Raw genomic sequence first — 13,368 nt, 5'->3', positions numbered from 1 at the left:
GCTCCCTCCAGCATCAGAGGCAGTATGCCTCTGTACACCAGTTCCTGGGGAGCGTGCCGTTGCACTTGCGTCCTGCTTGTGGGTCTTCTCTCGACAGTTGATTGGCCACAGTTTGAGCAGAATACTAGACTGGATGGACCTTTGGTCTGATCCAGCAGGGTTCTTCTTATGTGTAAGAGGGGCCTCTCTTTGTTCTCTGTAGGCAATTGGGAATATGCAAGACTTTGCCAAGAACCATAGAACTTGGCAAAATTCATGGCTAACTTGAGGCCCAAGGCTGGAAGTCAGGAGTGTTTGTTTCAGGAACCTCTATACTGCAGCCCTCTCTTAGAGTGTGTACACGTATTCATTTCTAAACCGTGATCTATTGAACTCCTTTCTGTTGGACTGTAGTATGCAAAGAAAATGGAGGAAAGCCAGTATGACTGCAACGAAGTGTTGCCCTATGTCCTCACCACGTATGAGGAGCGCTGCCACTCTGGGTTCCAGACAGCCTGAAACAGGAACCTTACAGTGGTGGTTTGGTCTGGGCAAGGGTATTTCAGGAGGGGGGAATGGGTGAGGGATACCTTTTCTCTCCTCCCACCGTATCCTGCTGTACTGCATAATGCTAGTTGGGTGGCAGCCCCAACCTAAGCATTTTATTGCTATAGCATTGGGGGGGGGGGGGAATCTGGAAAGCAGGAAAGGTACCTTTCCCTTTCATCCTGAAATAGCCATGTATGGTGTAGGAAGAGAAGTTAAAAAAAAAAAAACTCAATACAAATCCCACCCCACCCCAATTGCTCCTTCCCAGAAACTTACTATAAGTTGCTAGGGGCTTGAGCTGGTGAGTCTTGCTCTCCATTTTCTTTTTTTTTAACTGACAGCCTAATCTTCCATATCAACTGACTTAAATAGACTTAATTGGTAGATTCAATTAGTCCTGTTGAGGTCTTTATCTTACTCTTTAAGTAAACATGTGAGTGGGGAGTGGGCTGTGCTGAGTAGTTCGGCCCCCCGCATCGTGTAGCCCACCCCCCTGATGCATACATGTACAGTGCAAGCATCTGTAGAGAGGTTGCCTCCACATGTACAGCCGTTCCTCCTCTCTGCAGATTCTTGCATTATATGTGCAGACAGGAAGGTACTATATGATGTATGTGATGTTGGGTGGAGTTAGTTGGCCTGGCCCCGTTCCTGACACATGTTTTCTTAAAGTGTGAATGCCTGAATAGGGCTGTAGTTGGCCTCACCTGGTTCCTTTTAGACCCTTCTTTCATTCCACTGGAGCAGAAGTAAGAACTGCCTGTAATTACTCAAATATCTATACTGTCAGGATTCCACAACTCCTGGAAGCCCATGGCCATTTTGGTGGTGGTGCTTTTTTTACCTTTTACCTTTTAATTTAAAACATATCTTTTTGCATACTTAGGGAGTTCCCTGAGTATGAAGAAACCACTATCTTATTTTTGAGTGCACGGTTTCACTTCAAAATTGATAGGCACTCAACCACCCAAGTTCGCTATTAGAAGGAATAATATGTTTCCACTGCAGCTGTGTGTCCTGCTTAAGCAAGCTAGCTGCTGTTTAAATATTAAAAGTTTAAAATTTTAGACTGAAAAGCCACTTCACTGCAGCTATGTTGCTGTTCAATAGGGTAGCTTTTCAGTCAAGATGTTTAAACTTTAATATGTGAAAAGCAGCTGACTTGCTTGAGCAAGTACATGCAGCTGCAGTGGAAACTTCCAAGGAGCCTTCAGCTGTGAGCAGTCAGGGTCAAGGTAAATGGGGAAACATTGATAGGTTTACATATGCTCTATTTCACGGTGATATTTCAGTCAAGCCGTTGCTATTCTGGGCCTATTCTTGCATTAAGGCCAATAGATGGGAGGCCACTTGAAAGACTTCCACATAGCAGCTGCTCTGAGCAGTAGCAGCATTCAAAAGTTACACACCTTGTGCATCACCAGCATCACCAAGCCTGCCTGCTTTGAAATGCTGGTGATGCCAGTGCTGAGTAGTTCTCCATAAATTATGGCTGCTTGTGTCACCATGTGGAAACCTTCCAGGTGACTTCCCACATGGCTTCAGATAGTATCTTGACTGACAAACACTCAGTGACATGAAGCTGACTCAAGCTAGCAGCACCTATCCTCTAAATTAACAATTCATTGCCTTCTTTTCACCCCACACATCTGGTAGAGCTCCACTGGAGAGCAGAAGGAGTGGCATTTTAAAAAATGTGGAAGCTGTTCATGTAGTTGTAACATAAGTAAATGTGGTCCCAAAAGACTGCCAATTGGAACAATAGTATGTGATTAAAATTCAATAATTGCTGAGATACAGTGATGCTCTGATAGAGTAATCATCCACTTGAGACTTCCTATTCCCATTATCTCAATAACTAACTAACCAACATATTGTTCAAGAAGGCCACAAAAGGTAACTCACCCATGCAAATGTGAACTACTCCTTTCCACATAACTGCATTAGTCATTTGTGGCACATAATTTGCCTGAAACGCCCCTACTCCAATTTACATGACATATCCGGTCTTGGTACCTGGAGACAATTCTTTCTGCTGGCTATCAGACAATTGACTACCTACATGTCTGTATTGAAAATACCTTCCTTCAGGAAAGCTTTAAGTAGAAACATGCTGCCTATATGTGGGCTTGGATGAGACCCAGTATGTTTTATAAGTGACCCTCCAACTAGGCTGTTCACCCTTGTCTCAAATTTGTCTGTTTAATGTCTCCTTCCTGCCCAGAGTTAACAAGGTAACAAGACCGGATAGACTCTTGGTCTGATTCAGCAGGGGGTTCTTGACTTAAGAGCAGAAGGCAGCCTCATGCTCACTTCTTTGAATTGCAGCATGGGGGCAGAACAGCATTTCATGTTTTTCACTGGAGTTGTGAGGCTAAAAGAGACTCAGAAAAGAACATGTGACTGCAGCACTTACAGAAATAGAAGCTTTCCACCTTGTAAATAAGTGCGGAAGTTAGTAGCCTGAAAAAAATTACTAGCCTACTGGAGGCTGATCGAGGAGGGATGCTTTGTGCCTCATATATAAACCCACCACATTTCTGTGCTGGGCACAGAGGAGGGATGAAGCTCTTGATCCCTCCTTGCCAGTCCACTCAATTTCCTGCATGGAATTTCTTGTAGTCCGTGGCTATCAGGCGAGTGCTTAAATATAAAGCTGCTCACTGCTGTAGCATTTGTGGATTGGAAAAGGACAAATGTAAGAAGAGCCATATCTAGTCCAGCATTCTGTTCATATAGTTTCCTCCAATACTGGAGATAATATAGCCATCGTGACTAGCAGCCATTGATGGCCTGATCCTCCAAGAATAGGAAGATTATCCTTACAAAAGCCACACTTTTGTGCTTACCTACTTCAAGGGTAGAGTATTCCTACAATGAACTCTAGGATTATTGTTTTCTGGGGTTAATTTGACTGGCTTGTTTATGTCTGGAGATGGATTATTTTCCCATAGCGTTCTTTGTCTTGCTTCTGAACAGTGGGGTAAAGTCCACAGGGGTATTGCAGAATGCTGTGGTAGCAGTTGTGTCTGTCATGGGTCAGGGCTACAGAGTGCCCATTGGATTTGTCTCAGGTCTGTAAGACAAGGGTAGTAGGTTTACACACAGCGTACAAGCGGAACACCAGAAAAAAAGTGTTCAGGCCAGCTGTGAGAACAAATGCCTTGATGCCAAAAAGAGTGCTAGGGGATTGAGCTTATGCAGGTTTAACACACACACACACGGTGAAAAAAAAATCCTAGATACCTGAGTAGGCACATGGGATTTTTCCAATACTTGAACCATATACAAGGCATGAGTAGGTTTGAAAAGGTTGCCATCTTTTCCTGTTCAGTCTTGTCTTCTTTTTTTCTTTTTTTAATGTAGAGTGCAAGTACTGATTGTATCAGGTCTTACGTTCTGAGCAGAACCTTTTATGCTATTGCCATGTATTTAATACATCTGCTATAGCCCACCTTTTTACCCAATTCTGGATCCTCAGTGTAGTGAACAACCATAAAATATACAATTTCATTGAAGGATGTAGTATACATTCCTAAAATAAATATATCAAAACAACAACCACCCACTATAAAGTTAATTCTAATGTACACATGAAACAGTAGAAAATTACAAGCCTAATTCCCAAAGAACTAATGAAGCAAGTGTTCAGCTGCTTCTTAAAGAAAGTCAGCTGTTGTCTATCTAGCCTAGAGGGAGAGTATTCTGCTGAGAAGCCCCTGCTCCTTGAGCAAAGGGAAAGCATTTGGATCAGGCCCCCCAGCAGATGACATAAGTGCCTTGCAAGGTCCATGTGGGGCTGAATAAATGTAGAATACATATTGGCTGTTGACTTTAAGGGAGCCCATTAGCAAAGTAGAGGCCTGACTTGTCTAGCTTTGAGAAATGGTTGGTTGATATGCCTTGGATTATGGCCAGGCACTGTTGTGGCCTATGCTGCTGTTTTGGGATGGGCATCATAGATGTAAAAAGCCGAAGCCACCAGAAAAGCACCTTTTGCTGCCCCTGCCCTGGATACAGATATAGGCAGTATGGATTTGTTATACCTAGGCTTTGTTTTCTGTGTTGATAAGGTGAAAAATGTGCTGTTAAGTTATACATATTTCAGCATATACCAAACAGTACCAATCATGAAATAAAAACATGTACAGTCTTTAATTTTTATGAAAACAGCAATTACAGATTATTTATATAGTACCATCAGTGTGCATGGAGTTTTACAGAGTATAAGAGGACAGGCACCGGTAGAGCTTTCAGCCCCATTTTATTTATTTACCATATTTATTTTCTGCCTTTCGGCCAGTCAACTCCAGGCAGTTTTCAATTCAAAATACAAAATAAAACAAAATACATTAGATGGAACAGTAAAATAACAGAATTCCCTCAGGCCATTGGTGGTCGTCCCCCCCCTTCTGCCTCCCTCTCGGGGCCCACAGGTCTAAGTAGCCTCTGGAAAGGTGGGGGAGGGGCTGTCTCTACTGGCCTGTCTCACATCAGGGGTGGTCTCTTCAGGAGCTGATGTCGGCTGGCTGGCTGGCGGGCCAGCTGGCCAGCCTTTTCCTTGTAGAGCTGGAGCTGCAAGGTGCCTCAGCATCTATATCTGCGGCTTGGCCAGAAGTGAAAAAGAACCGCAGGGGCTTGCAGCAGAATGTTGTACGTATCCCCCCAGCCTGTAGGAGGCTCTTGCCGAGGGACCCAGCTGGTGTGGAACAGGAGCCTTGGGCTCACAGAGGATGCCTTTCAAACGCTCGTAAAGCTTCTCCAGCTGGGTTATATAGCACGAAAGGGCTCAGAATCAGGGTTGGTGCCCAGTGCTGAACCTGTATGCTTTGCTTTATGGCTGGGGATGGGAGTTCTGCATCTTTTAACCACATGGATCCCGTCCTCTTTTTAATGTAACACCTTCAACGTTCTATGGTTCAACGGCTCCTAATCAGTATTTTTATATTATTGTTGAATGTTTTGTTTGTATTTTTGTGTTTATATATTTGTAAAGCCAACCAGCCAAACATATTTTGTAGGGTGGGGCAGAAATCCATTCTAATAAATAAACCATAGACTGACTGACTAGACTTTCACAGTCTTCCTGCCTGCTTGCCAGTTCCTTTAAACCCTTGATTTCACCCCGCCCCGCCCAGGGTGGACGTGACTGCTATGCATAGAAAACAGTGGAGAAATCCAGGATTTTAGCATAGCTGTGATTGAGCAGTAGGATGGATTCCCCACCCCAAACAAAAGGTACAAGTAAACAGAAGTTCCTATCTTTGGTATTTATTTATTTATTACATTTCTATACCGCCCCATAGCCAAAGCTTTCTGGGCGGTTTACAGAAGTAAACACAGATAAGGCATTATCAGTGAATCTGCAACTTGCCTTCAGTCCAGATGATATGAGTTACTCTACAGTTTTATTATCTCTATGCCTTGAACATTTAAAAACATACCAAGGGACTCCCCTGAGTATGTAGAAACCATTATCGTATTTTTGAGTTCTCCATTTTGCTTCCAAACTGATCGGCACTCAACCATCTGACTTCACAGTTAGAGGAATGATACTAAAGAGCCAGATGTTTGTTGGAAGCTCCCACTACAGCTATATAGTTTGCTTAACAGGGAAGTGGCTTTTCAGTCTAAACCAACCAAGCTTGCTATTAGAGGGACCTGCAACAATGTTGCAGTTTATCCTCACCTTTTAGTTCTGGTAGGTAACCTATTGCCTCCATCTGTTGGGCTCCAGTTCCCATCAGTCCTGGCCAACATGGCAAGTGGTTAGAGGTGGTGGGAGTTGTAATCCAATAACATCTGGGGGCAGTAGAGGTTCCCCATCCCTGCCTTAACTGTAAGAGGTTCAAGCAGGCCAATTCTCACTCCCCTCTACCCTCCCAGTTTTCCACTTTTCCAGGTGACACTCAACATTCCATGGGTCCTGGTTTCTGCAGACAGGGCCTAAATCCTCCACTTCGGGCTTAGGAAAATGTTTTCTAAACTTTTCAGTCTCCCCCCCCCCCCCCGATGCGTCACATTTCTGGATTGATGCGTGTTCATTGGGCATCCATCTCTTCTCTCTCCGCCTCCACTCTTCCATCCACAGCTTCCTTGTGTAATGTTTGCCTCCCTGATCACTTTGTAGTGATGCTTCTTGGAAAATGGCAGGCCCTAGTTGGGTGTATCTGCTGGGTTTACTGCCAAAGTGCTATTGAGAAGCTCTTGTAGAATGCACGTGTAGAATCCCAGCTTTAATTTGATGTGCAAAGTATTTTCTAGCTCTTATGATTGTAGAGACATAGTTGGAAGTGGGAGGGAATGTTAGGTGTGGTATGCACTTGCACTCAAACAGTAATTAAAAGCAGCCATCCCATGAGCTAGTATTAATTTAGTCCTGACATTTACATATGTATACACTACTATTTATTTATTTATTTATTGCATTTATACCCCGCCTTTCTCCCTCTCGCAAGGAACTCAAGGCAGCTTACATTATCCTCCTTCTCACCGTTGTATCCTCACAACAACAACCCTGTGAGGTAGGTTGGGCTAAGAGTCTGTGACTGGCCCAAAGTCACCCAGTGAGCTTCCATGGCCAAGTGGGGACTAGAACCCGGATCTCCCGGCTCCCAGTCCGTCACTCTCACCACTACACTACACTGGCTCTCATACTAGAAATTAGTTGCCAAATGTTGTGCCTTCATCTTAAATTTTTAGTTATTACAGTGATGTAGATAAGTGTTAAGAAGAATCTACGTGCCCCTCAAGTAACTTTATTAACCTGCTCACTTGAAAGTGTTTGTGTGTGTCTTGAGTTTGGCAAGTTACTCACATTGGGTGGGTTTGCATGTCACTGCAAATAAGGTATGCAGCATGGGTTAGTTTTGGAACAACCCGTGGTGCACCTAACAGATGATCGGGCTTGCCATGGGTTGTTTTCCTCCTTGGACTTCCAGCCAGTATGCCAATGTCCTTCACAGCAGATGCCATCTTGGCTGTCCATCCCATCCCCCTCCCATTCCTATCATGACCCTTTTTTCTCCCCCGGCTTTAAAAAAAACAGCCCCAGGAATTTGCACAAATGGACCTGTGATCTAAGCCCTCCCCTTTTCGTGATTCCCTTTTGCAGTAACCGCAGCATGTGGAGTTAACTGCTCTGAATGGGAGTCGCGAAAGGGGGGTATCGCCTAGATCACCCTTTTCTGGAGCAGCTGGGAACTCGGGGAAGTGCTGGATGGAAGCTGGACCCTGACAAGGTTTAAATACCTCAGGGTTTTAGGTTTAAATACCTAAAACCCTGAGGATCACCTTGCTAAGTGGCCGATCTTGTCCCAGACTGCTTTTTGGTGCACTTTTCTGACTTGTCACTGTTAATGGTTTATAAATTAGCCAGTATGCAAGTCTCCTCTCGTCAATTTCCTTGTATGTTTCCTACTGTACTTCCTTCCCTTTGATAGCTGAAACATACAAAGGCATTGACAAGGCTGTACATACTGGACAGCTGTAAGTATGCACTTGCACACCTCCAAAAAACTGACAAAATAATAATGAAAAAATGTGGCCCCATTTGTGCATATTCTGGGGCCGAAAAAAGTTAAAGAATTATGGACCCAGTTGCGCAAATTTCTGGGGCCGAAAAATAATTAAAAAATGGAGTTGGTGAACAAGTGACGGCCCCTCCAAAGTGCCATTTGGGCATCGTTGGAGGGCCAGTCATAGGCAGGGGAGGCTTGAGGCAGCATGAGCGGGAAGAATGGCAGCAGTTTTTGCTGTTCTTGACAAGCGGCTCTGTGCCCGACAACCCGTCAGGTTCGGATGACATGCCAACCTATCATGGGTGGAACAACTCCTAGAACAAGCCATGGGTTGTCAGGCTGGCTTGTTGCCAAAAATAAACCACCCTGGGGGAAGTGGTCTGAGTTCGGACAACAAAACAGCCCACCATGGTTAGTTATCCACGATGGATTGTTGTGTTGTGCAAACACAGTCACTGTCTCAGTTGCAAACTTGTAAGGCTGTGTTAGACCTTGTGAAGGCCTGAAACATCAGCAGAAGGCAATAACAAATGTTTAAATACATATTTTGCTGTTCAGTCTCAGAGAATTACTTGGTTTGCAAATAACACTATCCCATGGTTTGTTTATTTAAGTACTTGCATGTAGAGTGGCTGGCTTTTTTTGCTACTCTTGCTCGCCCTCTCTTTAGTGAAGCAACCCACCGTTCTGGGTTCACATGTAACGACACCTCATGGTTTAAACAACCCTGAGTTTACAACCCAACAACAAACCATGGGTTCCCTTTCTGGCTTGTTTGTTGTTAGCGAATCATGGTTTGTTAGCATGACTGGGTTCGTGTGTCACAACAGCCCAGAATTCAACCAATGGGTTAAATATACCATGGTTTAGTGTTATGTGTGAACTAGGTCAGTCTTTCATATTAAACTTTATAGAGTTTTCCAGTAACATGCAGCTCTATTTCAGTTGTCAAAACTGTCCTTGTAGTAGCCTGTGAATTTTTACTAGCCAAAGGGTACCACTGTAAGTCATTTGTGGCACATCAGTACTGTGAACAAAAGTGTTACTATTCCTCAATATTTGAATGCCTAGGGAAGGAATTCCTTACTAAAGCTGTCAGATATCATAACAGAAATAGAACTTGCATGTATAATTCATTCTGATCAAATAAAGTTCATATGTTTGGCAAGTTGAAGAGGCAGTATGTGTAACAAGCTGTAGACTAGTAAACATCAAGGCACGGGGGCACCATTGAACAAAATGGTCACTATACGCAGGGTGTACACACCTACCAATACTGAATGTGTGCTTTTTAAATTTCTCAGCCTTTTAGCATGCCGTGACTGCACGCTTGCAAGTTTCAGCCTGCAGTTGTGAAACCTAAAGATTTCCTCTTTTGTCATGTGAAAGCTAACATTGCCACATTTGATATCCTAGCACAGAACCTGACTACTTGAGTAACATGAAAAAGTTAATGGAATTAGGTACTCTTAGGGGCAGCTGCAGGTTCAACATGTACTCATCACATGACCTGCAGAGCCTAATTTGATTGTCTGCACAGACCCTTGCTCCCTAACTTCATCTTGGGACTCTGAACATGCAGGCACTGTGACTTCACCATCAAGTCAGGGAGTTTTCTTCCCTATTCTACCCCCACCTCCACAAACCTGCTTTTTGTAACATTTTGTCTGATGAAGATATCTGGTGATCTCAAAAGCTTGCATATTTTCAGTGATCTCTTCCTTGGCCTAATACAGGTATTATGCTTATATGGATTAAGGATGATGTACTTCTCTTTTGTACCATTCACGTAAACTCTTGAGAGAAAATTAAAATGGTATTTGAGGGGGGGACCCATTAAAACAAAGCAAATTAGCTTGTTAGCCATAAAATAATAAAAAGCAGCATGTCAGCTGCCAAATGCCTTCCAGAGCAGGTGATGGTTGCACACACACCCGAACCTCCTCCCCACCCCCGGTGAAAGGAGGAGAGGAAGGGACAGCTGGGAAATCGTTCCACAGCTTTGGAGCCATTACAGAAACATCCTGATCCTTTCCTGCAGATGGTTTTCACTTATAGCAGAATTTGACCAGTAGAGTGGTTGATGTGAAGGGCGAGGCTCACGCTTAGAGGGACAGTCTCCAAGACATGTAGATCCAGCCCATGAATTTGAAAGCAAGCAGTGGTACTTTTAATTGGGCCTGGGAGCAGATAGGCAGCCAGTGTAACTGTTGCATTGCTGGCTGGAAATGTTCCTTACATCGTGCAGGTGAGCAGTGATATACTGCAGCAGCCGTGACTTCTTGGTTGTCTTCAGGGGTAGCCCAGCATAAAGCAGACTGAAGTCGTCTATCCTAGAGATTATCAGAGCATACATAAGCATGGCATGATCCTCCCTCTCTAGAACAGGGGGACCACCGCACTAGAGGAAGCTGGTAAAAGGCACTCCCAGCCTCTTCCGCTGCCTGCTTTTCCGGGGGTATTCCAGTCTCTGAGCCTGCTCAGGCGGGAAATGGCTGTTCTGTTGAACACAGGCTCAAAACATCCCTCCAGTGCATTACCCACCAGGATCCCCTCCATCCTGTCTGGATTTCCACTGCAGCTTCTCTACTAGCAAAATCCCATGGTTTTATTGTGTGACTGTAGTTCTGTGGGTTTCTAGACCCCTGGCAGTACTTGGGGTGGTGATGGTGGGGTGATGGAATAGATTACAAGTGAACTGCTCATCTCTGCCAGATGTTTGATCTCCTTGACAGCTGTGATTTGACAGCCACAGGAAGAAAAAGTTGCTCTAGCTGAGGTGATGTGGCAAGAGCTAGTGATATTGAGGCTGCGTGTGTGAGCATATGGGGTAGGACTGGGCAGTGGACTGCTTATCTCGTCCTCATGTCACTGCTATTTTTCTTTGTTTTGCCACTCTGTAGACTGGAGCTTCAGCAAGTGGTTTCTGTCTCAAGTCAACAACTGTGTAGTGTTCTGAGTGGGGGAGACTGGATCTTAACCCTCATGCTGACACACCTGAAATGATATACATTTTCAGCAAATTTTCAGTGGAGAAAGAATGAATAGGCTTGGTTGCTTCCAAAAATGACCGTCTTGAAAGAAACATTGTGGTAGTCTTAGTGATACTTGCATTTTGCGTAAAGCTCTGGAATAGAGCAAGATTGGTGGCTTTTTTGTAACTAAACTGGAAACATCCCAGAAAAATTATAATTTTAATTCTATAGGTAGTAGTTTATAATACAGACTAAAGAATGTGTGAACAAGCCTTTGAGGCTGTGTATCTGCTATGATGTTTATGCTAAGCTTCATAATTTCTGCCCCACTTCTTAGTGTCTGAACTGTTTTACAGCAGTGAACTTCAGGTTTGTGGGATCTGCTTTGCTTTTTACAAGAGCGTTGAGGTCCACCAGCTGGAGCCAGGGGCAAAATGGTGAGCCAGGGCGGAGCCTGTTGCCTGCTGTACTCTGGGATGACCTGTATCTACAAAATACAATTCTGCATCTGAGTCACTAAAGATCAGGGATTCTAACAGCCTAGTAGAGGGTGGAGATGAGAACCATTTTAGTACCTCTCTACTTGCAGGGCTGAGTGTATATGCAGAGCCAGACTTTTGAGATTACTCTTCCCTTCATCCTGTTGATCTTTTGGGTGTAGCTTGCTGCATAATGAAGGAATAGCCCCTGTTTAGGAATCTTTGGGCTGTGGCCAACATTAACAACCCTAAGTTCACATTCTGAGCCTGACTGTGCTTGTGACAGGGCACATTCGATGCACAGATACGGGGACAAGCAATATAAAATTAGATTTTCATTTATGGCATTTTACTAAAACCAATTTATATTTGAAAGCTCATAAAGCCACTTTATGTAAGATCAATGAATCAAGGTAAGCTGGAGGTGGTCAAACATGAGATGGCAAGATTGAACATCGACATCTTGGGAATCAACGAACTCAAATGGACAAGCATGGGCGAATTTAATTCAGGTGACCATATCTACTACTGTGGGCAAGAATCCCTTAGAAGAAATGGAGTAGCACTCATAGTCAACAAAAGGGTGGGAAAAGCAGTACTGGGGTACAATCTCAAAAACGATAGAATGATCTCAGTTCGAATCCAAGGCAAGCCATTCAACATCACAGTAATTCAAGTCTATGCCCCAACCACTGAGGCCGAAGAAGCTGAGGTTGATCGGTTCTATGAAGACCTACAGCACCTTCTAGAACTAACATCAAAAAAAGATGTCCTCTTCATCATAGGGGATTGGAATGCTAAAGTAGGAAGTCAAGAAATCACCGGGATAACAGGCAAGCATGGCCTTGGTGTACAAAAGCAGGACAAAGGCTAATCGAGTTTTGCCAAGAGAACACGCTGATCATAGCAAACACTCTTTTCCAACAGCACAAGAGGCGACTCTACACATGGACATCACCAGATGGTCAATATCGAAATCAGATTGATTATGTCCTTTGCAGCCAAAGATGGAGAAACTCCTACTGTATTTACTGTATTTTTTACTGTATAGTCAGTAAAAACAAGACCTGGAGCTGACTGTGGCTCAGATCATGAGCTTCTTGTTGCAAAATTTCAGCTTAAATTGAAGAACGTAGGGAAAACCACTAAACCATTCAGATATGACCTAAATCATATCCCTTATGAATATACAGTGGAGGTGAGGAATAGATTTCAGGGATTAGACCTGATAGACAGAGTGCCTGAGGAACTCTGGACGGAGGTCCGTAACATTGTTCAGGAGGCAGCAACTCAATCCATCCCAAAGAAAAAGAAATGCAAGAAAGCCAAGTGGCTGTCTGATGAGGCTTTACAAGTAGCTGAGGAAAGAAGGGAAGTGAAAAGCAAGGGAGAAAGGGGAAGATATACCCAACTGAATGCAGAGTTCCAGAGAATAGCAAGGAGAGACAAGAAGGCCTTCTTAAATGAACAATGCAAAGAAATCGAGGAAAACAATAGAATGGGAAAGACTAGAGATCTTTTCAAGAAAATCGGAGATACCATGGGAATGTTTTGTGCAAAGACGGGCATGATAAAGGACAAAGAAGGCAGGGACCTAACCGAAGCAGACAAGATTAAGAAGAAGTGGAAAGAATACACAGAAGAACTATACAGGAAAGATCTGAATGTCCCTGATAGCCATGATAGTGCGGTCACTGAATTCGAGCCAAACATCCTAGTGTCAGGGTGGAAACTGAGCCAATAGAGCCCCAGAGCAGTTCTGATTCTGAGGAGGAACAGCAATCCGTGGGAGAGGAGCTCGCTCATCTCTCACAAGCACAGCAGCTGGCAGAGATTCCTCCTGCCAGCATTCCTGGGATAAATAGT

General features: G+C 44.0%; 1 protein-coding gene across 12 annotated transcripts in view; it reads left to right on the top strand.

Moving 5' to 3' along the window:
• NUMA1 (nuclear mitotic apparatus protein 1) overlaps positions 1–13,368 on the top strand; it is a 105,990-nt gene that overhangs the window by 27,539 nt on the left and 65,083 nt on the right. The window lies entirely within an intron of this gene.

Source organism: Heloderma suspectum, chromosome 3 (genome assembly GCF_057233095.1).
Source record: "Heloderma suspectum isolate Gila_16-S chromosome 3, 16-S_ref, whole genome shotgun sequence".
NCBI lineage: Eukaryota > Metazoa > Chordata > Lepidosauria > Squamata > Helodermatidae > Heloderma > Heloderma suspectum.
This window is presented reverse-complemented; position numbering and strand designations above follow the sequence as displayed.